At 53.3% G+C, this 25,771-nt stretch overlaps 1 protein-coding gene across 1 annotated transcript in view; it reads right to left on the bottom strand.

Annotated features, from left to right (window-relative positions):
- TSPAN6 (tetraspanin 6) overlaps nucleotides 1-25,771 on the bottom strand; it is a 324,416-nt gene that overhangs the window by 241,134 nt on the left and 57,511 nt on the right. The window lies entirely within an intron of this gene.

Below are 25,771 nucleotides of genomic sequence, written 5' to 3' on the forward strand. Positions count from 1 at the left end.
CTCCACTCCCTATGCACTCCCTATGCACTCTCCACTCCCTATGCACTCCTTATGCACTCTCCACTCCCTATGCACTCTGCACTCCCTATGCACTCTCCACTCTGCACTCTCCATGCACTCTGCACTCCCTATGCACTCTCTATGCACTCTCCACTCCCTATGCACTCTCCACTCCCTATGCACTCTCCACTCCCTATGCACTCTCCACTCTCCACTCCCTATGCACTCTGCACTCTCCACTCCCTATGCACTCTCCACTCTCCACTCCACTCCCTATGCACTCTGCACTCCCTATGCACTCTCCACTCTCCACTCCACTCCCTATGCACTCTGCACTCCCTATGCACTCTTCACTCTCCACTCCCTATGCACTCTTCACTCTCCACTCCCTATGCACTCTTCACTCTCCACTCCCTATGCACTCTCCACTCCCTATGCACTCTCCACTCTCCACTCCCTATGCACTCTGCACTCTCCACTCCCTATGCACTCTCCACTCTCCACTCCCTATGCACTCTCCACTCTCCACTCCCTATGCACTCTGCACTCTCCACTCCCTATGCACTCTGCACTCTCCACTCCCTATGCACTCTGCACTCTCCACTCCCTATGCACTCTGCACTCTCCACTCCCTATGCACTCTGCACTCTCCACTCCCTATGCACTATGCACTCTCCACTCCCTATGCACTCTCCACTCCCTATGCACTCTCCACTCCCTATGCACTCTCCACTCCCTATGCACTCTCCACTCCCTATGCACTCTCCACTCCCTATGCACTCTCCACTCTCCACTCCCTATGCACTCTCCACTCTGCACTCCCTATGCACTCTCCACTCTGCACTCCCTATGCACTCTCCACTCTGCACTCCCTATGCACTCTCCACTCCCTATGCACTCTCCACTCTCCACTCCCTATGCACTCTCCACTCCCTATGCCCTCTACACTCCCTATGCACTCTCCACTCCCTATGCCCTCTCCACTCCCTATGCACTCTCCACTCCCTATGCACTCTCCACTCCCTATGCACTCTCCACTCCCTATGCACTCTCCACTCCCTATGCACTCTCCACTCCCTATGCACTCTCCACTCCCTATGCACTCTCCACTCTCCACTCCCTATGCACTCTCCACTCTCCACTCCCTATGCACTCTCCACTCTCCACTCCCTATGCACTCTCCACTCCCTATGCACTCTCCACTCCCTATGCACTCTGCACTCTTCACTCCCTATGCACTCTCCACTCCCTATGCACTCTCCACTCTCCACTCCCTATGCACTCTCCACTCTCCACTCCCTATGCACTCTCCACTCTCCACTCCCTATGCACTCTCCACTCTCCACTCCCTATGCACTCTCCACTCTCCACTCCCTATGCACTCTCCACTCTCCACTCCCTATGCACTCTCCACTCCCTATGCACTCTCCACTCTCCACTCCCTATGCACTCTCCACTCCCTATGCACTCTCCACTCCCTATGCACTCTCCACTCTCCACTCTCCATGCACTCTGCACTCCCTATGCACTCTCCACTCCCTATGCACTCCCTATGCACTCTCCACTCCCTATGCACTCCCTATGCACTCTCCACTCCCTATGCACTCCCCACTCCCTATGCACTCTCCACTCCCTATGCATTTTCAACTCCCTATGCACTCTCCACTCTCCACTCCCTATGCACTCTCCACTCTGCACTCCCTATGCACTCTCCACTCCCTATGCACTCTCCACTCCCTATGCACTCTCCACTCCCTATGCACTCTCCACTCTGCACTCCCTATGCACTCTCCACTCCCTATGCACTCTCCACTCCCTATGCACTCTCCACTCCCTATGCACTCTCCACTCCCTATGCACTCTGCACTCTCCACTCCCTATGCACTCTGCACTCTCCACTCCCTATGCACTCTGCACTCTCCACTCCCTATGCACTCTGCACTCTCCACTCCCTATGCACTCTGCACTCTCCACTCCCTATGCACTCTGCACTCTCCACTCCCTATGCACTCTGCACTCTCCACTCCCTATGCACTCCCTATGCACTCTCCACTCCCTATGCACTCTCCACTCCCTATGCACTCTCCACTCCCTATGCACTCTCCACTCCCTATGCACTCTCCATGCACTCTCCACTCCCTATGCACTCTCCACTCTGCACTCTCCATGCACTCTGCACTCCCTATGCACTCTCCACTCCCTATGCACTCTCCACTCCCTATGCACTCTCCATGCACTCTCCACTCCCTATGCACTCTCCACTCTGCACTCTCCATGCACTCTGCACTCCCTATGTACTCTCTATGCACTCTCCACTCCCTATGCACTCTCCACTCCCTATGCACTCTCCACTCCCTATGCACTCTCCACTCTCCACTCCACTCCCTATGCACTCTTCACTCTCCACTCCCTATGCACTCTCCACTCCCTATGCACTCTTCACTCTCCACTCCCTATGCACTCTCCACTCCCTATGCACTCTGCACTCTCCACTCTCCACTCCCTATGCACTCTCCACTCTGCACTCCCTATGCACTCTCCACTCTGCACTCCCTATGCACTCTCCACTCTGCACTCCCTATGCACTCTCCACTCTGCACTCCCTATGCACTCTCCACTCCCTATGCACTCTCCACTCTCCACTCCCTATGCACTCTCCACTCCCTATGCCCTCTCCACTCCCTATGCCCTCTCCACTCCCTATGCACTCTCCACTCCCTATGCACTCTCCACTCCCTATGCACTCTCCACTCCCTATGCACTCTCCACTCCCTATGCACTCTCCACTCCCTATGCACTCTCCACTCCCTATGCACTCTCCACTCCCTATGCACTCTCCACTCCCTATGCACTCTCCACTCCCTATGCACTCTCCACTCCCTATGCACTCTCCACTCTCCACTCCCTATGCACTCTCCACTCTCCACTCCCTATGCACTCTCCACTCTCCATGCACTCTGCACTCCCTATGCACTCTCCACTCCCTATGCACTCCCTATGCACTCTCCACTCCCTATGCACTCCCTATGCACCCTCCACTCCCTATGCACTCCCTATGCACTCTCCACTCCCTATGCACTCTCCATGCACTCTGCACTCCCTATGCACTCTCCACTCTGCACTCTCCATGCACTCTGCACTCCCTATGCACTCTCTATGCACTCTCCACTCCCTTTGCACTCTCCACTCCCTATGCACTCTCCACTCTCCACTCCCTATGCACTCTGCACTCTCCACTCCCTATGCACTCTCCACTCTCTACTCCCTATGCACTCTCCACTCTGCACTCCCTATGCACTCTCCACTCTGCACTCCCTATGCACTCTCCACTCTGCACTCCCTATGCACTCTCCACTCTGCACTCCCTATGCACTCTCCACTCTGCACTCCCTATGCACTCTCCACTCTCTACTCCCTATGCACTCTCCACTCTGCACTCCCTATGCACTCTCCACTCTGCACTCCCTATGCACTCTCCACTCTGCACTCCCTATGCACTCTCCACTCTGCACTCCCTATGCACTCTCCACTCTGCACTCCCTATGCACTCTCCACTCTGCACTCCCTATGCACTCTCCACTCCCTATGCACTCTACACTCCCTATGCACTCTACACTCCCTATGCCCTCTCCACTCCCTATGCCCTCTCCACTCCCTATGCACTCTCCACTCCCTATGCACTCTCCACTCTCCACTCCCTATGCACTCTCCACTCTCCACTCCCTATGCACTCTCCACTCTCCACTCCCTATGCACTCTCCACTCTGCACTCCCTATGCACTCTCCACTCCCTATGCACTCTCCACTCCCTATGCACTCTCCACTCTCCACTCCCTATGCACTCTCCACTCCCTATGCACTCTCCACTCCCTATGCACTCTCCACTCCCTATGCACTCTGCACTCTCCACTCCCTATGCACTCTCCACTCTCTACTCCCTATGCACTCTCCACTCTGCACTCCCTATGCACTCTCCACTCTGCACTCCCTATGCACTCTCCACTCTGCACTCCCTATGCACTCTCCACTCTGCACTCCCTATGCACTCTCCACTCTGCACTCCCTATGCACTCTCCACTCTGCACTCCCTATGCACTCTGCACTCCCTATGCACTCTCCACTCCCTATGCACTCTCCACTCCCTATGCACTCTCCACTCTCCACTCCCTATGCCCTCTACACTCCCTATGCACTCTCCACTCCCTATGCCCTCTACACTCCCTATGCCCTCTCCACTCCCTATGCACTCTCCACTCCCTATGCACTCTCCACTCCCTATGCACTCTCCACTCTCCACTCCCTATGCACTCTCCACTCTCCACTCCCTATGCACTCTCCACTCTCCACTCCCTATGCACTCTCCACTCTCCACTCCCTATGCACTCTCCACTCTGCACTCCCTATGCACTCTCCACTCCCTATGCACTCTCCACTCCCTATGCACTCTCCACTCCCTATGCACTCTCCACTCTCCACTCCCTATGCACTCTCCACTCCCTATGCACTCTCCACTCTCCACTCTCCATGCACTCTGCACTCCCTATGCACTCTCCACTCCCTATGCACTCCCTATGCACTCTCCACTCCCTATGCACTCTCCACTCCCTATGCACTCTGCACTCCCTATGCACTCTCCACTCCCTATGCACTCCCTATGCACTCTCCACTCCCTATGCACTCTCCACTCCCTATGCACTCTCCACTCTCCACTCCCTATGCCCTCTACACTCCCTATGCACTCTCCACTCCCTATGCCCTCTACACTCCCTATGCCCTCTCCACTCCCTATGCACTCTCCACTCCCTATGCACTCTCCACTCCCTATGCACTCTCCACTCTCCACTCCCTATGCACTCTCCACTCTCCACTCCCTATGCACTCTCCACTCTCCACTCCCTATGCACTCTCCACTCTGCACTCCCTATGCACTCTCCACTCTGCACTCCCTATGCACTCTCCACTCCCTATGCACTCTCCACTCCCTATGCACTCTCCACTCCCTATGCACTCTCCACTCTCCACTCCCTATGCACTCTCCACTCTCCACTCCCTATGCACTCTCCACTCTCCACTCCCTATGCACTCTCCACTCCCTATGCACTCTCCACTCTCCACTCACCATGCACTCTGCACTCCCTATGCACTCCCTATGCACTCTGCACTCCCTATGCACTCCCTATGCACTCTCCACTCCCTATGCACTCCCTATGCACTCTCCACTCCCTATGCACTCCCTATGCACTCTCCACTCCCTATGCACTCCCTATGCACTCTCCACTCCCTATGCACTCCCTATGCACTCTCCACTCCCTATGCACTCCCTATGCACTCTCCACTCCCTATGCACTCTCCACTCCCTATGCACTCTCCACTCTCCACTCCCTATGCACTCTCCACTCTCCACTCCCTATGCACTCTCCACTCTCCACTCCCTATGCACTCTCCACTCTGCACTCCCTATGCACTCTCCACTCTCCACTCTCCACTCTCCACTCTGCACTCTCCACTCTCCACTCTCCACTCTCCACTCTCCACTCCCTATGCACTCTCCACTCCCTATGCACTCTGCACTCTCCACTCCCTATGCACTCTGCACTCTCCACTCCCTATGCACTCTGCACTCTCCACTCCCTATGCACTCTGCACTCTCCACTCCCTATGCACTCTGCACTCTCCACTCCCTATGCACTCTGCACTCTCCACTCCCTATGCACTCTGCACTCTCCACTCCCTATGCACTCTGCACTCTCCACTCCCTATGCACTCTGCACTCTCCACTCCCTATGCACTCTGCACTCTCCACTCCCTATGCACTCTGCACTCTCCACTCCCTATGCACTCTGCACTCTCCACTCCCTATGCACTCTGCACTCTCCACTCCCTATGCACTCTGCACTCTCCACTCCCTATGCACTCTGCACTCTCCACTCCCTATGCACTCTGCACTCTCCACTCCCTATGCACTCTGCACTCTCCACTCTCCACTCCCTATGCACTCTGCACTCTCCACTCTCCACTCCCTATGCACTCTGCACTCTCCACTCTCCACTCCCTATGCACTCTGCACTCTCCACTCTCCACTCCCTATGCACTCTCCACTCCCTATGCACTCTCCACTCCCTATGCACTCTCCACTCCCTATGCACTCTCCACTCCCTATGCACTCTCCACTCCCTATGCACTCTCCACTCCCTATGCACTCTCCACTCCCTATGCACTCTCCACTCCCTATGCACTCTCCACTCCCTATGCACTCTCCACTCCCTATGCACTCTCCACTCCCTATGCACTCTCCAATCTCTACTCCACTCCCTATGCACTCTGCACTCCCTATGCACTCTTCACTCCCTATGCACTCTTCACTCTCTATGCACTCTTCACTCCCTATGCACTCCCTATGCACTCTTCACTCCCTATGCACTCTTCACTCCCTATGCACTCTTCACTCCCTATGCACTCTTCACTCCCTATGCACTCTTCACTCCCTATGCACTCTTCACTCCCTATGCACTCTTCACTCCCTATGCACTCTTCACTCCCTATGCACTCTTCACTCCCTATGCACTCTGCACTCTTCACTCCCTATGCACTCTGCACTCTCCACTCCCTATGCACTCTCCACTCCCTATGCACTCTCCACTCCCTATGCACTCTCCACTCTCCACTCCCTATGCACTCTCCACTCTCCACTCCCTATGCACTCTCCACTCTCCACTCCCTATGCACTCCCTATGCACTCTCCACTCCCTATGCACTCTCCACTCCCTATGCACTCTCCACTCCCTATGCACTCTCCACTCCCTATGCACTCTCCACTCCCTATGCACTCTCCACTCCCTATGCACTCTCCACTCCCTATGCACTCTCCACTCCCTATGCACTCTCCACTCCCTATGCACTCTCCACTCCCTATGCACTCTCCACTCCCTATGCACTCCCTATGCACTCTCCACTCCCTATGCACTCCCTATGCACTCTCCACTCCCTATGCACTCTCCACTCCCTATGCACTCTCCACTCCCTATGCACTCTCCACTCCCTATGCACTCTCCACTCCCTATGCACTCCCTATGCACTCTCCACTCCCTATGCACTCCCTATGCACTCTCCCCTCCCTATGCACTCCCTATGCACTCTCCACTGCCTATGCACTCTCCACTCCCTATGCACTCCCTATGCACTCTCCACTCCCTATGCACTCTCCACTCCCTATGCACTCTCCACTCCCTATGCACTCTCCACTCCCTATGCACTCTCCACTCCCTATGCACTCTCCACTCCCTATGCACTCTCCACTCCCTATGCACTCTCCACTCCCAATGCACTCCCTATGCACTCTCCACTCCCTATGCACTCTCCACTCCCAATGCACTCTCCACTCCCAATGCACTCTCCACTCCCAATGCACTCTCCACTCCCTAAGCACTCCCTATGCACTCTCCACTCCCTATGCACTCCCTATGCACTCTCCACTCCCTATGCACTCCCTATGCACTCTCCACTCCCTATGCACTCTCCACTCCCTATGCACTCCCTATGCACTCTCCACTCCCTATGCACTCTCCACTCCCTATGCACTCCCTATGCACTCTCCACTCCCTATGCACTCTGCACTCCCTATGCACTCTGCACTCCCTATGCACTCTGCACTCCCTATGCACTCTCCACTCCCTATGCACTCTGCACTCCCTATGCACTCTCCACTCCCTATGCACTCTCCACTCCCTATGCACTCCCTATGCACTCTCCACTCCCTATGCACTCCCTATTCACTCTGCACTCCCTATGCACTCTCCACTCCCTATGCACTCTCCACTCCCTATGCACTCTCCACTCCCTATGCACTCCCTATGCACTCTCCACTCCCTATGCACTCTCCACTCCCTATGCACTCTCCACTCCCTATGCACTCCCTATGCACTCTCCACTCCCTATGCACTCTCCACTCCCTATGCACTCTCCACTCCCTATGCACTCTCCACTCCCTATGCACTCCCTATGCACTCTCCACTCCCTATGCACTCTCCACTCCCTATGCACTCCCTATGCACTCTCCACTCCCTATGCACTCTCCACTCCCTATGCACTCTCCACTCCCTATGCACTCTCCACTCCCTATGCACTCTCCACTCCCTATGCACTCCCTATGCACTCTCCACTCCCTATGCACTCCCTATGCACTCTCCACTCCCTATGCACTCTCCACTCCCTATGCACTCTCCACTCCCTATGCACTCCCTATGCACTCTCCACTCCCTATGCACTCTCCACTCCCTATGCACTCTCCACTCCCTATGCACTCTCCACTCCCTATGCACTCTCCACTCCCTATGCACTCTCCACTCCCTATGCACTCTCCACTCCCTATGCACTCCCTATGCACTCTCCACTCCCTATGCACTCTCCACTCCCTATGCACTCTCCACTCCCTATGCACTCTCCACTCCCTATGCACTCCCTATGCACTCTCCACTCCCTATGCACTCTCCACTCCCTATGCACTCTGCACTCCCTATGCACTCTGCACTCCCTATGCACTCTCCACTCCCTATGCACTCTCCACTCCCTATGCACTCTCCACTCCCTATGCACTCTCCACTCCCTATGCACTCTCCACTCCCTATGCACTCTCCACTCCCTATGCACTCTCCACTCCCTATGCACTCTCCACTCCCTATGCACTCTCCACTCCCTATGCACTCTCCACTCCCTATGCACTCTCCACTCCCTATGCACTCTCCACTCCCTATGCACTCTGCACTCCCTATGCACTCCCTATGCACTCTCCACTCCCTATGCACTCTCCACTCCCTATGCACTCTCCACTCCCTATGCACTCTCCACTCCCTATGCACTCTCCACTCCCTATGCACTCTCCACTCCCTATGCACTCTCCACTCCCTATGCACTCTCCACTCCCTATGCACTCTCCACTCCCTATGCACTCCCCACTCCCTATGCACTCTCCACTCCCTATGCACTCTGCACTCTCCACTCTCCACTCCCTATGCACTCTGCACTCTCCACTCTCCACTCCCTATGCACTCTCCACTCCCTATGCACTCTCCACTCCCTATGCACTCTCCACTCCCTATGCACTCTCCACTCCACTCCCTATGCACTCTGCACTCCCTATGCACTCTTCACTCTCCACTCCCTATGCACTCTGCACTCTCCACTCTCCACTCCCTATGCACTCTGCACTCTCCACTCTCCACTCCCTATGCACTCTCCACTCCCTATGCACTCTCCACTCCCTATGCACTCTCCACTCCCTATGCACTCTCCACTCCCTATGCACTCTCCACTCCACTCCATATGCACTCTGCACTCCCTATGCACTCTTCACTCTCCACTCCCTATGCACTCTTCACTCCCTATGCACTCTTCACTCTCCACTCCCTATGCACTCTTCACTCCCTATGCACTCTTCACTCTCCACTCCCTATGCACTCTTCACTCCCTATGCACTCTTCACTCTCCACTCCCTATGCACTCTTCACTCCCTATGCACTCCCTATGCACTCTTCACTCCCTATGCACTCTTCACTCTCCACTCCCTATGCACTCTTCACTCTCTATGCACTCTTCACTCTCTATGCACTCTTCACTCTCTATGCACTCTTCACTCCCTATGCACTCCCTATGCACTCTTCACTCCCTATGCACTCTTCACTCCCTATGCACTCTTCACTCCCTATGCACTCTTCACTCCCTATGCACTCTTCACTCCCTATGCACTCTCCACTCTGCACTCCCTCTGCACTCCCTATGCACTCTTCACTCCCTATGCACTCTTCACTCCCTATGCACTCTCCACTCTGCACTCCCTATGCACTCCCTATGCACTCTCCACTCTGCACTCCCTATGCACTCCCTATGCACTCTCCACTCCCTATGCACTCTCCATGCACTCTCCACTCCCTATGCACTCTCCATGCACTCTCCACTCCCTATGCACTCTCCATGCACTCTCCACTCCCTATGCACTCTCCATGCACTCTCCACTCCCTATGCACTCTCCATGCACTCTCCACTCCCTATGCACTCTCCACTCTGCACTCTCCATGCACTCTCCACTCCCTATGCACTCTCCACTCCCTATGCACTCTCCACTCCCTATGCACTCTCCACTCCCTATGCACTCCCCACTCCCTATGCACTCTCCACTCCCTATGCACTCTCCACTCCCTATGCACTCTGCACTCTCCACTCTCCACTCCCTATGCACTCTGCACTCTCCACTCCCTATGCACTCTGCACTCTCCACTCCCTATGCACTCTCCACTCCCTATGCACTCTCCACTCCCTATGCACTCTCCACTCCCTATGCACTCTCCACTCCCTATGCACTCTCCACTCCCTATGCACTCTCCACTCCCTATGCACTCTCCACTCCCTATGCACTCTCCACTCCCTATGCACTCTCCACTCCCTATGCACTCTCCACTCCCTATGCACTCTCCACTCTCCTATGCACTCCCTATGCACTCTGCACTCTCCACTCCCTATGCACTCTCCACTCTCCACCCCCTATGCACTCTCCACTCTCCACTCCCTATGCACTCTCCACTCTGCACTCCCTATGCACTCCCTATGCACTCTCCACTCTCTATGCACTCTCCACTCTGCACTCCCTATGCACTCTGCACTCTGCACTCCCCACTCTGCACGCCCTATGCACTCTCCACTCCCTATGCACTCTCCACTCCCTATGCACTCTCCATTTCCTATGCACTCTCCACTCCCTATGCACTCTCCACTCCCTATGCACTCTCCACTCCCTATGCACTCTCCACTCCCTATGCACTCTCCACTCTCTATGCACTCTCCACTCCCTATGCACTCTCCATGCACTCTGCACTCCCTATGCACTCCCCACTCTGCACTCCCTATGCACTCTATACTCCCTATGCACTCTCCACTCCCTATGCACTCTCCATGCACTCTGCACTCCCTATGCACTCTCCACTCTGCACTCTCCATGCACTCTGCACTCTGCACTCCCTATGCACTCTGCACTCCCTATGCACTCTGCACTCCCTATGCACTCTGCACTCCCTATGCACTCTGCACTCCCTATGCACTCTGCACTCTCCACTCCCTATGCACTCTCCACTCCCTATGCACTCTTCACTCCCTATGCACTCTCCACTCCCTATGCACTCTCCACTCCCTATGCACTCTCCACTCCCTGTGCACTCTCCACTCTCTATGCACTCTCCACTCCCTATGCACTCTCCACTCCCTATGCACTCCCTATGCACTCTTCACTCCCTATGCACTCTTCACTCCCTATGCACTCTCCACTCCCTATGCACTCTCCACTCCCTATGCACTCTGCACTCTCCACTCCCTATGCACTCTGCACTCTCCACTCCCTATGCACTCTGCACTCTCCACTCCCTATGCACTCTGCACTCTCCACTCCCTATGCACTCTGCACTCTCCACTCCCTATGCACTCTGCACTCTCCACTCCCTATGCACTCTGCACTCTCCACTCCCTATGCACTCTGCACTCTCCACTCTCCACTTCCTATGCACTCTGCACTCTCCACTCTCCACTCCCTATGCACTCTCCACTCCCTATGCACTCTCCACTCCCTATGCACTCTCCACTCCCTATGCACTCTCCACTCCCTATGCACTCTCCACTCCCTATGCACTCTCCACTCCCTATGCACTCTCCACTCCACTCCCTATGCACTCTGCACTCCCTATGCACTCTTCACTCTCCACTCCCTATGCACTCTCCACTCCCTATGCACTCTTCACTCCCTATGCACTCTTCACTCCCTATGCACTCTTCACTCTCTATGCACTCTTCACTCTCTATGCACTCTTCACTCCCTATGCACTCCCTATGCACTCTTCACTCCCTATGCACTCTTCACTCCCTATGCACTCTTCACTCCCTATGCACTCTTCACTCCCTATGCACTCCCTATGCACTCTCCACTATGCACTCCCTATGCACTCCCTATGCACTCTTCACTCCCTATGCACTCTGCACTCTCCACTCCCTATGCACTCTGCACTCTCCACTCCCTATGCACTCTGCACTCTGCACTCCCTATGCACTCTGCACTCCCTATGCACTCTGCACTCCCTATGCACTCTGCACTCTCCACTCCCTATGCACTCTCCACTCCCTATGCACTCTCCACTCCCTATGCACTCTCCACTCCCTATGCACTCTCCACTCCCTATGCACTCTCCACTCCCTATGCACTCTCCACTCCACTCCCTATGCACTCTGCACTCTCCACTCCCTATGCACTCTTCACTCCCTATGCACTCTTCACTCTCCACTCCCTATGCACTCTTCACTCCCTATGCACTCTTCACTCTCTATGCACTCTTCACTCTCTATGCACTCTTCACTCCCTATGCACTCTTCACTCCCTATGCACTCTTCACTCCCTATGCACTCTTCACTCCCTATGCACTCTTCACTCCCTATGCACTCTTCACTCCCTATGCACTCCCTATGCACTCTCCACTCTGCACTCCCTATGCACTCCCTATGCACTCTTCACTCCCTATGCACTCTCCACTCCCTATGCACTCTCCACTCCCTATGCACTCTCCACTCCCTATGCACTCTCCACTCTCTATGCACTCTCCACTCCCTATGCACTCTCCACTCCCTATCCACTCTGCACTCCCTATCCACTCTGCACTCCCTATCCACTCTGCACTCCCTATCCACTCCCTATCCACTCTGCACTCCCTATCCACTCTGCACTCCCTATCCACTCTGCACTCCCTACCCATTTGCTGTTAATCACCTTTGCAGCACGTACTTTATGGCCTCTGATGCTCTTCAGCGCTTTGCAGTGCGGTTAGGATATGAAGCGCTATATAAATTCAACTGTAATGCATTACGAAAAATGCCAAACCATGAAAAAACTCCCTGTTGCAAATCTTATGAGCAGTTTTACAAGTGTCTCACGAGGGGCACGAGATGCTTAGCCCATACGAGTCTATTTAGGCCGTTTGTGTACTGGACACCCGCAGTTTTAAGGACATTATTAAAACGGACTGTAAAGTCGAACTGAAAGAATGAAAAGTTATGCATGCTGCAACAAAGGGGATCAGCCGAGCAATTTCACATCAGACAAACCACTGCGGAGTCCTCACTACAAATAAAGGGGCAAAAACTACTTTTAGCGCCCATGCACTTGATGAACAGCCAGATCGTGGCCTGTGTCTTCATCATGTATTTTTAACCAACGTACACTGAATTCACGTGCTCCACCACTAAAAAACAAGCACTCACCTGGGCTTCCTCGCATGGAATGACCAAAACAAACACAGAAGGAAAAAAAACGAAACTCCGCCCACCGCCGCGATGACGACATCGCAGAGGCGGAGAGGGAAAAAAATCGCGGGAACGCCCCCGAATCTGGTCCGGCCTTGACGGACAGATCCGGCTCCCAATGGCTAGCCTCCATTTATGGAGCTAGCTAATGGGAGGTGGGGGACGTTCCGATAGCCAATATGGTAAACAAAAGATTTCACCTGCGCGAACTGCTTGCGCAGATCGCCAGGTCGAAACCTAAAAAGCAGAGTCCTTTTCCTTCTCTGCCCACCCGTCCGTCCTGAACACTGAGCCTTATCTGTAGGTATTGGCTATTTCTGATTATATGGGATGCATGTTTAAAAAAAGCATTGGCATAGCCAATAGGTCTCGCCTCTGGGACCGTATAAGTGTTTAGCCATGCAACAGTTGATGTTGTTGCACCAAGGATATTGTGCTGCATAACTAAATACTTATAAGGTCCTAAAAGAGAGACCTATTGGTTATGCCAATGCTTGTTCCACTTGAATATACAGTTTAAATTATGAGAGCAGAAAAAGACATTGAGGAAGCCAATCATTGTTTGCTTTTTTAAACTGTGAAAGGCTTTACTAAGGTTACGTTCAAAACCACGTAAAATAAGATACACTCTTCAAAATAAACAAAAAAGTATATTTTAACATGTGGAAGCCACAACGGCACATTATGGCAGTGCATTGAGAAGTACTTATTAAAAGTTCATGTAAACTTAGTACGCGGTCCTGATTATTTATAATAGAGCCACATTATAGTCTAATACATGAAACATAATAGGTTTTGCACTGCAGGAAATCTAAACTCGTATATTTGAAAGGCCCTTCCTACACCATAAGGAAGAAAAAGGAGTTTTGGTAAAGTAAAACATTGCCTAATATCTCACAATATAAGCGGGGATTCCGCAGTTTATCTAGGTTTGACTTTGTATATCTGCCTTTCCTTGTGTGGATAGTTGGTCTTACCTCTTCGCACAATTTCTCTAGTTTTTATATTGCTCAAACTTGACTTCACTGTATTGAAGAACTTTATGTGAGGGCCATTTACATTGCACAAGGTTACATGCATTCTTTATAGGCAAGGACAGATTTTGTGATGTGCGAGACTCACGGGATGTAGAGCAACGTCGAGACTCGTACCTGGTTTCCTGCTCCAAAGACAGCAGCTCAGTCTTGCCACAGCCTGGGTGACGGGCAGCAGCCAGATGAAAACTCGGCTCCTCATGGGCGCGAGGGACCAACAAGAGCTCGAGCCTGGCTCGAGCTTTCAGTGGCTTCGGCTCGCCCACCTCTGTCATGTCTGTGCTTTCCGACCACAGTAGCGGTAGTAAACCAATTTTGCCACACTGCCTCCTAAAGGAGAGGTTATTTGATTTGCAAAGTGGAACCGGTCCATGAGGAATGTGGGTTCAGCTGTAGGTGGAGGGAGACGCTACATTGTCTGTTGGTGCCATTTACAATTTGCCTACTGTGTTTTCATTACGTCAGGGGCTGCAATTACAACCAAATAAAAGATAGGCGTTGTGGTGTCTCATGAAAGCCATACCCTCAGCCATCACAACAGCTCGCAGGGAGAAACAAGCTGAATGTCATTCCATTGATATTTGTGAGGCAGAAGATGTGCAGCCTGTCCCTTGGAGGCACGAGGGATTTGCGCACCCCTTCAACCGTAAAAGGAGCAGCTTGGCACATCGCAGAACAAAAATGTGTGTTTAACCTGGTTCTTTCGTACACATCAGACACTCCGTGTTATTCATACAAGTGGTGTGGGTGCAAAGATTTTTTTTAATCCGCTCAAATGTCTATGAAAAACTGTACATCATGAAAATCTGTTCTTTGGTGACACTAAGTTCTCAGACCGTTAACAGTACAAAAATACTGGTGCAAAAGGTATAGTCTGTAAAAAAGAAAGTTGATGTTCTTTCCTGCAAAATGCATTCTTGCACAGAAATGTCTGCTCTGGTTTTTGCCACGGAATTAGGACACATAAGAAAGTAGTGTGAATCACACTAGCTTGGCTGGGTTCTGGTAACGAGAAAATTATCTTGCTAAGAGGGGAGAAAAAACATGCAGTTCCGCAGGTTGTAGTTCTTGTCAAAGTACGTGATGCGGTCCTTCAGTTCGTAGATGTCGAAGTAGGGCTCCACGTAGGTGATCTGGATGGAAGCCTGGTGTCAGAGGACGAAAGTGGAGAGAGAGAAGTTGAGGTGACGAGTTGGGGATCTGAGAGAAGTGGCAAGAGGATGTGAAGCAGTAGAGAAGAGAACAAATAATGGGGCATGGGGAAGAAAGACGGGAAGGGTGAGAATGAAGAAGAGGGGGAATGAGGGTGGGGGAGGTGTGCAGAGATAAAGGGTTACAAAGGGAAGAAGGAACTGAAAGGTAGAGAGGGGAGATCCGGGAGAAGGCTGGGAAAGCGTGAATAGAAAGGGAGAGTAAAATGAGGCATGAAGCTGACAAGGAGGGAGGGGGAGAAGGGTGGGGATAGTGAGAGCAGAGAGCAAAGGGCTGGAGGAGCATGATTCACGCGCTGTAAGGCTTAATGAGCCATTACAGAAAGCCAGATGGCTGCTGTGCACGTTACCACGCGCGTAACCGCAAGCTTGAGGCCAGCAACAGCTTGTGGTAGCACTTTTAAAACTCCACTCCTAAATGTCTCGCAGAGCAGGGCATGCAATGGCTCAGGCGAGACCTAAAAAAAAAAAAAATAGAGGTACGGAATCTACTGAATTAAAGAAGTAGGGGCACATCATGCCCTGCCGATCCCACCCACTTCGACCACTGGTCTGACTTTACAAGAATGCCAGGCTCCACAAAAATATTGTTTTAATTTATGTCAAAATCTCAATTAATTCACTCTGCATTGAAGAATAGAACACCACAACTGGTTAGAGCAGTGGCTCTGAACCTGTGGTCCGGTGACCCTTGAGGGTCCGTGAAGTCTACTCAGGGGATCTGCGACTGCTTAGAAAATTAAATAATATTTGTAAGAAATGGAATCCCCGGCCGACCAGAGCTTGCGCCCGAGTCAGTCAGAGACCACCATTCCCCCGTCAGGGCCAGGGGGTCACCCACCAGGACAACCCCTACTCGCCCTCTAGGTAACGTGGCGCGAGCAGCAAGGCCTGTCTCGGAGGTCATGTGTAAAGCATTTGCGCACGCACCCCCAGCCACAACCATCCGGGCCCCCCACAAAAGGTACTCCACACCAGGTATATATGAAAATATTCTTTGTATTAAAAAGGACACATAGGAACACATACTTTATTTTTTTTTTTTTTGAAAACCTTTATTGGTCATAAACACATGGGATACAGCTCAGCGCCTACAACCCATATTCCTGGGCCGGCTTTCACAGTGTCTCGAAAGAGGATGGACAAGCAGTCCTAATAAAGTTATGGGATGCACACAGCAAGCCGCCTACAACCCATCCGGGCCGGCCGCGTAAGCATTAAACATGGGTCATAGAGGAAATTGCAGAAAATCCACTTGATTACACTGTGAGACTTGAGCAGCAAAGCAATGAGGTTAATTTTTACATTTAAAACAACTTAACAACGTAGTTTGTTCATTTCCTTCCCCTAGCGACTCCCCCATATTGGAGCAGTGGAATGTTGGAGCTTAGTTGCGCGGGGGGCGCAAGGTCGAAGTCACTGTCCAGCACCGGATGCCAGGCAATGCCGGTCGTGTCATTACTACTGCAATAATGTTGACTCAACCTCGGGGAAGGTAGTTTGCTCGCTTGCCATGCAGAGAGTACGATATTTTGTCGTGCTATGGATGTGTTGCAGTGGATGATTGTCTGAATGAGAATATCCGTTCCGAACCAAGTCCGAATAATACAAGAGGTGAGAGGGGGGGGGGGGACGCTCGTCACCCCGCAATCCCGTCACACCGCGTCCTGTATGTCATGTATCAGGGGGGGCGTAACAGTAGGTGCCGCGCGTGTTCACTTACGCAGGTCCCAAAGCAAGCCATCTCCAGCAGGGGGTAGCATATATTGGAGGCGCGCGTTAGAGTAATGCCATTGAAAGTGTGTGAATGAGTATAACCACCGTGTGTTAGCGGAGCGGTTATCGCTGCAGTCTACCCCTCAATTATCCTCCTCCGCAGAATGCTCATCAGTGTGTAAGTGAAGTAGGTACGAAGTAAGAGGACCCCATAGATCTTTGGGTCGTGATTTAGGTGGTAAGAGGTCAGCATAGTTGTGTAATTGTTCTTGCCAGGTAGCCATGCAACTCAACCAGTCCTTAAATTTAGGTGCCCGCCCCCTGCCCCATCTGCATGCCACCTGACGTTTGGCCAACAGGAGGCTTAGTGCAAAAAATTTGCGGTTCGTCTGAACAGCACGGTGAGCTAGTCCGAGCAGTGCTATCTTAGGACAGGGGTCTATGGATAGTCCGAGCATTTCCGAAAGAGCTTCAAACACTTCCACCCAGTACGTGGCGACTGCTTGGCATCCCCACGCTAGATGTATAAAATCTGCTCCCGGGATGCCACATCGGAGACATCTATCGTCGTCTTTGAGGCCTAGACGGTGCAGCTTTGCCGGCGTGAAGTAGAGCCGGTGCAAGAATTTATAGTGGAGCAGTCGGAGACGTGTGTTTCCGGTTACGGCATGTGTGTGAGAGCAGCTCGTCTCCCACTGCTCGTCTGACAAGGGATCGGGTAGGTCAGCGTCCCAGTCCTGCCGGGCTCTAAAGGAGGGGGGCGATGGAGCTACCTGGACGTGTTTGTACAACATGGAGACTACATGCTTCGGGACCGTGGCCTGGAGCAGGGAGTGCAGAGGCGTCAAGATTTCTGGTTCGTCCGGAAAATTGGGCGTGACGGATTTTATGTTTTGTCGGAGGCGGACATAGAGGAAAGTATCCATCATCGTGGGGGTGTTGTCCCCAAAAATCTGCACAGCCGTGCGGAAGGCGCCCTGCAGGTAAAGATCTCCCCATGTGTTTATAGCGTATTTGGCAAGGAATTTACGTCCTAATTCTTCTCGGGCGATACTCACCCTGGGGTCATTAGCCACCGCCATTAGAGGCGAGTAAGCGAATAGTACTCCCATATGCCCTGCTATGCGCCTCCAGGCTCTGACAGTACAGTCCACCGTAGACGGGTCTCTGTCGGTCATACTGACCGTAGTGTAGAGATACCCAGAGGGTTTTTCTGGTCTCATATAACCATCCTCAACCGCCAGGTGGGCCATAAATGGAGGGGGATGGAACCAGTACGCAGCAAAATGCCCCTGGGCACAATCGTAGTATTTTCGGAAGTCCGGGACTTCAAACCCTCCCTGGTGGTAAGGTAACATCAAGGTTTTCAAACTAAGTCTAGCTTGTTTGCCTCCCCAGATCAGTCGCGAGAGCTGGGAGTCGAGGGCCCGAAAAAAGCAAGACCCCGGGCTATAGGGTATATTCGTAAAAAGATACAGTAATTTGGGGAGGACCACCATCTTAATAAGTGATATGCGGCCCGCCATGGATAGAGGAAGATGTAGCCACCTTGTAACGCTGTCTGTCAATTTGTCCAGGACCGTCCCATAGTTAGCCCTGATAAGGGCCTCTCTATTCCTGGTGATCTTGATTCCTAGATATTTTATTTCATCGGATTCCCACACCAGGGGGTATTCAAGAGGAAACTCCGAGGTCTTGTCTGTCAAGGGGAACATAGCAGATTTCGCCCAGTTGATCTGTATCCCCGCTATAGCCCCGAACTTAGTAATCTCGCGCAATAAGGGATTTAGATTATCTCGTGGATTGTCTACGTATAGGGTCATGTCATCAGCGTATAATGCGATCAGAAGTTGCCGTTCCGGGTAGACTAGTGCACGATGTTTGTGGTGTTGTCTAAGCTTCGCGGCTAGGGGTTCGATGGCGATCGCGAAGAGTATCGGGGACAGGGGGCAACCCTGTCGGGTACCCCGATAGATCTCAAACGGAGCGGAGCGCGCACCGTTGAGCAGCACCGTAGCTTGGGGTTTATAATATAACAGCCGAATCCAGTCCAGAAAATTAAATGGGACTCCCATCCTTTCGAGCAGGGCAAGAAGGTAGTCCCACTCCAGGGAATCGAACGCCTTTGTAGCGTCCAGGAAAACGGCAGCAGCTTCGCACCTGGGGTTAATATCTTGCAGCACTGCTTGTAAAGTACGCAAATTATGGGACGTGGCACGGTTCGGGACGAACCCCGCCTGATCTGGAAGGACGAGTCGTTCCATAAGGAGGTTAAGACGTGTAGCGAGAACTTTAGCTAAGATCTTGCTGTCCGTATTCAATAGCGAGAGGGGCCTGAAGGAATCACAATGTTCGGGTGGCTTACCTGGTTTCAGCAGCGACGTTATTAATGCTTCCCGCATCGTGAGGGGGAGTGAGCCTTCTTCCAATGCCGCATAAAAGACCCGTTTCAGTATGGGTGCTAATACATGTATAAAGGATTTATAAAAATCTATCGGAAGGCCGTCCGACCCCGGCGCTTTCCCTGACTTCATGGACATGATGGCATCCTTGATCTCATCTAGTTCGAGCTCATGATGAAGGAATTTTTGCTGGGACGGTCCCAGCCAGGCAATAGCAGTGTCATCTAAATATTCCTGCAAATTGAGCGTGTCGTTCCTATGTGAGGTGTAAAGCGAGGTGTAGTGTTCAGTTAACACTTGGAGCTGTGTCACGGTATCGTGGTGTGGTGTGCCACGTTTGTCCAATAAAGTTGGGACATAATTTTGATATCGAGGGGTTCTGACTGCATTGGCCAGCGCCTTGCCAGGTCTGTCTCCCTCACCATATACCCGAGCATTGAAGGGCTTACCCAGAAATTTGCCTTCCCTATCCGCCGCTTCTGAGTATTCGTTCAGTTTTTCCCTGATCTGAGCATGTATTGCGCCGTCCCAGTCTCCATTCGCCATTTCTCGCTCCAGCTGACGGAGCTCCAATTCAAGCTTGTGTATGTCTGTTCGCAGCGCCTTGAGAACTCATCCCCCTTTGGCAATACAGCTCCCCCTCATTGTCACTTTAAAGGCCTCCCAAACTGTAGTGAGACTAGAAACTGAATTGATATTCCGTTCAAAGAACTCTGTGATTTCCAGCTCCAATTCAGCAGTGAAGGCAGTGTCAGTCAGGTGTGCGGGATTTAGGCGCCAGTTCAGGAAAGGGGGTGTTGTAAGGGGAATGGTTAGGGAGAGAAGAACCGGGGAGTGGTCCGAGTATGTGCGCGCCAGGTGACTTGCTTTGGTTAACCATGGGGACAGACCTGCTGAGACAAATATATAGTCAAGGCGGGCCCATGTGGAGTGGAACGCAGAGCAATGAGTACCCTGTTTGGCGGTGGGATGCATATGTCGCCACGCATCCACCAGGCGGTGCTCCTCCAGTATTCCTATTAGTGATCGCTGAGTATTAGTATAATGAGAGGCATGTGGGTGCGACCTGTCCTGTGCGGGTATGAGGGCTGTGTTGAAGTCTCCTCCCAGCACCACGTGATCTATCCCCAAAGCCTGTATTTTCCCCCACAGGGTGAGAAGAGCATCAGGGTCATCAGTATTAGGACCATAGTAACATGCAAACAGTATTGTGTGTGAGTGTAATTTCCCCCATAGCATACAGTAGCGCCCCTCAGCATCTATCTCAGTCCCAGCTGGAGTGAACTGTGTTCCTCGTTTCACCAGTATTACCACCCGTCTAGCGTAATTAGAATAGGAGGAGAACACCCTGCTCACAGCCCATTTAGAAGCGAATGGAGGGGAACCGCTAGGCATCAGATGAGTTTCTTGCAGCATAGCTACAGATATCCCGTGTCTGTCAAGATACCCCAGTATTTGTCTTTTTTTCTTCGGGTTATTCAGCCCACGTATATTCCAGGAGGTTACTCGGAACTGCGAGGCGGGCTGAGGTTCAGTTACGTCTCCCATATTTCTAACGGAAAAAATGAGCGCCAATCATCCACAACATCCATGCACAAATAACAAATGGCAGCAGATATAGGAATCGAATCCCAACTACCCTCTCGGTATGCCCAACTTCTAGCGTGAGCAACAAACAATTCTGTCCTGCAGGTAATATGTTGGAACATTCCCCCACCCACTCCGGCAACCCCAACTCGCCGGGCATCCTGAACCCACCCAATCCCTACTATCCCTCCCACTCCCCAACTTAAAAACCCTAGAAATGTCACGTATCCCTCCATTCTACCACAAGAAGGGGGGGTTTGGGGCTCGCCCATTGGGGTACCTTACTAGGGGCACCAAACTTGCCATCCACCTCCCTACTCGCACCCACTTGGAACCAGGTAAAGACCCGGTCTCTTGGCGTGGGACGGAAGTGGGCGATCGAGCCTGCCAAATATGTATACCAAGTCAAACAACATTATTGATTTGCATCTCACCATGGTGTAGGCGTCTAGTCCATCACCACTTCTTGTCCACGGAGCGGTCATTGTGAATATGGACTATTCCTGCTGGTTCATAGGCGAAGTGGATCTGGAGCGATGGTTTTCAGCGCCTCCTCTGGTTTCGTCCGCCCTGTGGCGTTTAAGAAAGTCCTCCACCTGCTGAGGATTTTGAAAGAAGTGCTGTTTGCCCCCGCAAGAAACCTTCAATTTCGCCGGGTACAACATGGCGTATGTCATCTCTCGATCCTGGAGCTTTTTCTTTACACCTATGAATTTCCTCCTGGCTTCCTGCACCGCCGGGGTGAAGTCCGGGAAAAATGAGAGTGTAGTGTTACAGTAACTCACCGTGCCAATCTCTCTCGCTCGTCGGAGCACCGCGTCCCGGTCTCTATAATTGAGAAATCTCGCTATGATGGGGCGAGGTTGGGCACCTGGCGTGGGCGTGCGGCCAAGGATCTGTGGGCTCGCTCCACTATTAAGTGCGAGGAGAACGATTCCTTACCAAAGAGTTCGATGACCAGATTTTCAATGAACACCTCCATTTTCCCAGTGTTGGTGGACTCCGCAAGGCCCAGGACGCGGATGTTGTTGCGCCTGGACCTGGCTTCTAAATCCTCGTTTTTCTCCGCGATGATTTTTAAGAGCCTGTCCATTTGGGTCACCTGCCTGGCATTCGTAGTGGCACCATCTTCCAGATCTGATATTCTATCTTCCGCTTCTTTAAGTCTGGTGTCGTGCTGTTCCAGTTTGGTAACCACACTATCCATGCGAGTATTTATCGTGTCAACTTTGGCGTCAATGCTTGTTAGACTCTGTTGCATGGTCAGCAGCAAGGCTTTCCAGTCGTCACCCGGTGGTCCACGGGCGGGAGGGCTACCTTCGGGTTCGTGCGTGTTTCTGGAGGCCCGTTTAGATTCAAACGGTATTTTGGTCTGTTTGGCGTCATTGCGGCCCATGTCGTGTCTAGGTGCACGCGAAGCCGGCGTGGTAGGAGCAGCCAGTGTGTGGTGACGAGAGGTAGCGTCTATGTGACAGGGCGGAATTGCAGGGCGAGAAAAAAAACCCTCCTGGAAGTGGCACTATGGGCGCAGTGTATTTCAGAGGTGATGTCTGTTTGAATTCTTCGGCTCACGAGCCCAAAGTAGTGAGGCAGGGCTAGTAACCAATGTCTCCCCAGCCACAGGTGAAGCAGGAGAAGCAATTGACTTTAGCTTGATCCGCCCATCGACACATCAGCCAGGGTCTCTCTATGCGGACCACAACAGGAGAGTAACCAGAAGAGCAACCAGGAAAGTGGTAATTATAACGGGGGCCAGATCACATCGCAGGTTATGCCCTGTAGCAGATCAAGTGGTTTTGGTCAGATATCGCCGGCCCTGTGCCAATGTTCAGTGTAGCCGGTGGGCAAAGTCACGTAAGTAGGCGAAGGAGCGGTGAGGCGGCCTCCGCGCCTCGTCGATGTGTGCTGGGAACGATGAGCTCTCTGGGCCGGTGTGTTGACAACCCCCCGGCAGTGTACCTCGTGTATTGAAAGGCAGAAAGGTCGTCTCAGGGGAGCAGGCGGGTGCAGAGAGCGCCGTAGGAGGTGCATGCAGGGTCACACAAGAAGCATGAATGAGCCCACCGCCCAAGGGAGCCAGCAGGTAGATCACAGTAATGTGAGGGCGGCGGGAAGGTCATAAATAGCAAGTGGGACTTGTGCAGCCTCAATGCGCTACAGCGCAGGATGTATGTTTGCTCCCTGCAAGAGTTCAGTATTGTCCCAGCTGTATCAGCGCCTCTGCAGTCCAGAAAGTAGTGTGGGAGGCGGCGCCAGATAGTGCGTCTTGTCACTGCCCGTTGAAATCCGCACCGCCGCTAATGGCCGTGTTCGCGCCTTTTTTTTTTTTTTTTTTTTCGCCGTTAACGGCCGCCTGCAATCACCCCCAGGATGCGGCAGTAAGGGGACGGGCTCACCTTCAATGTAGGGAGGTCCTCTTCCAGCAAGAAAACAGGCGCAGAGGAAGCGACGGCACAGCGTGCGCTCCGCAGTTGATGTGTCCGCAGCTCCGATTAGGCCGCAAATCCCCGGAGTTTCCTGGCCAGCCGGTCCCGGAGCGGCGGGTCACTGGCAGACAGCCCGAGCCGCCTCCGAGTAAGGCCGCTGATATCTCCGCTCCCAGACGGGCGATCTCAACGCTGCTGGCACCGCTGAGTGGGGAAAAGCGCTGCGGTCACCACGGTGGGGAGAGAGAACAGGTATCCCCGGTCAGGATGGTCAGCAGGATCGGTCAAAGGCTCGATCTGGCGAGAGCCTCACTACAGTGCGGCCATCTTGGTTTGGCGCCACCTAGCGCCCCCCTAGGAACACATACTTTACAGGGTGCCAGGGGCACGGGCAGGATTTACAAGGGAATATATACAGGACAGGGCCAGGGGACCACTGCCAGGAATATGCACATGATGGAGCTGGCATTAGAACATATAACAACTGGGAGCTTCCTCGAACTAAGACTAGAACACATAATCACCAGGAGCTTAGCATTAGAATACGTCACGCCCCGGGGTTTCACAGGACTAGCCATAGAACTCACTCTAACCAGTGTTGCATACATGAGACCTAGGATATTTAGGAGGGAAGGAATGGCAAGGCACATAACACATCAAGATCACTTTTAGAGGGGCAACAGAGAATACTCTCAGGGTTCACATAAACATTCACCAATAATGTCCATCAGGCCCACTGGCCGTTCTGGGGCCAGGACCCCCCAATGTCTCAATGTCAGGACAGGCTGCCGGTAGCCCAGAGCACACCTAAACGTAGCAGCTGCCCACAAAGTGCTGGGCAGCTGTAATGATGAGGGCAACATGTTGGAGCCTCGCAGGCTCGGAGCACAGGGGCAGGGGTGGAGCCTCGCAGGCTCAGGGACAAAGGGGCTGGGACTGCGCCAACTGGGCAAGGGCCACGTGGGAGCCATCTCGGGGCTCGAGAACAAGATGGTGGGCGGAGCCCTGCAGGCTCATAGGGACAGGGGCCATGGATGAGCCTCTCGGGCTCGAGGAACAAAGAACCACGGTGGAGCCTCTCGGGCTCAGAGAACAAAGGGGTCACGGTGGAGCCTCTCGGGCTCGGGGAACAAGGTTGGGGCAGGCGGGGTCCCCCCTCAGGGGACCCGGCATCACTGGGGGCCCCACGGGCCTCAGGGCACGACTGGGGACTCACACGGGGGGAGGGGCGAGCACCGATAATGTGCCCGACGCCCCTCCTCCCCTTCGCGCATTGCAGCACTCACCGGACTGGGGGCGCCGGTCTCCGCTGCAGCGCAGGCTTCTCGTTGCTCCCCGGGGCCCTCCCTCACTCTCGGGAGCCCCGGGGGGGTGTTGGCAGTTTCTCGGGGCAGGGCAGGAGCGCGGAGTCGGCTCCCGCGGCTCCTGCCTCCACGCACTCCATCGGCCGGCCTCCCTCTTCTCCTCGGGCCGGCGGCCAATCACGGCGCGGCCTGGGGACATCACGTGACAGGGGAATCCCGGGCCGGCGACCAATACCAGCGCGGCCCGGGGATGACGTCACGAGGGTCCCGGGCGGCGGCGGTGAGCTCGGGGAAAATGACGAGGGGTCGGCTCCCTCGTAGGATGCACCAGCGGTAGGGAATAAAGCGAGGTAGGCACTCGCTAAGGCTCAGGCACTTCCGCAGAACAGGGCAAAGGCCGGGTTGGCACCGGCTTGATGCAGGCGGCGCTCCCAGCGCCAGTAACACGGGGGACGCGCTCCAAGCGCTAGGAGTCGGAGGAAAGCGCTCCAAAGCGCTAGATGAAGGATAGCAAAGTCCATGGGAGAGTCCAGGACCTCAGGAGGAGCACAGCAGCTCCTAGGAGGGCCAGAGGGCCAACAGCAGTTCAGGAGCAGGGCAGGGCCCAGGGAGGCCAGCCAACCCTGAGCCCCCGCAGCAGCATGCCCCTGGCAGGGTTCCAGTCAGGACAAGCAGGAAAGAGAGAGAGAAGAGGGCACACCCTCCTTTTATACATGAGACCCCTTTGTCTCAAAAAGGGGCAGGCAGGGTGAGAACCAGCTAGAA

Source organism: Lissotriton helveticus, chromosome 4_1 (assembly GCF_964261635.1).
Source record: "Lissotriton helveticus chromosome 4_1, aLisHel1.1, whole genome shotgun sequence".
In the NCBI taxonomy this organism is placed as follows: Eukaryota; Metazoa; Chordata; class Amphibia; order Caudata; family Salamandridae; genus Lissotriton; species Lissotriton helveticus.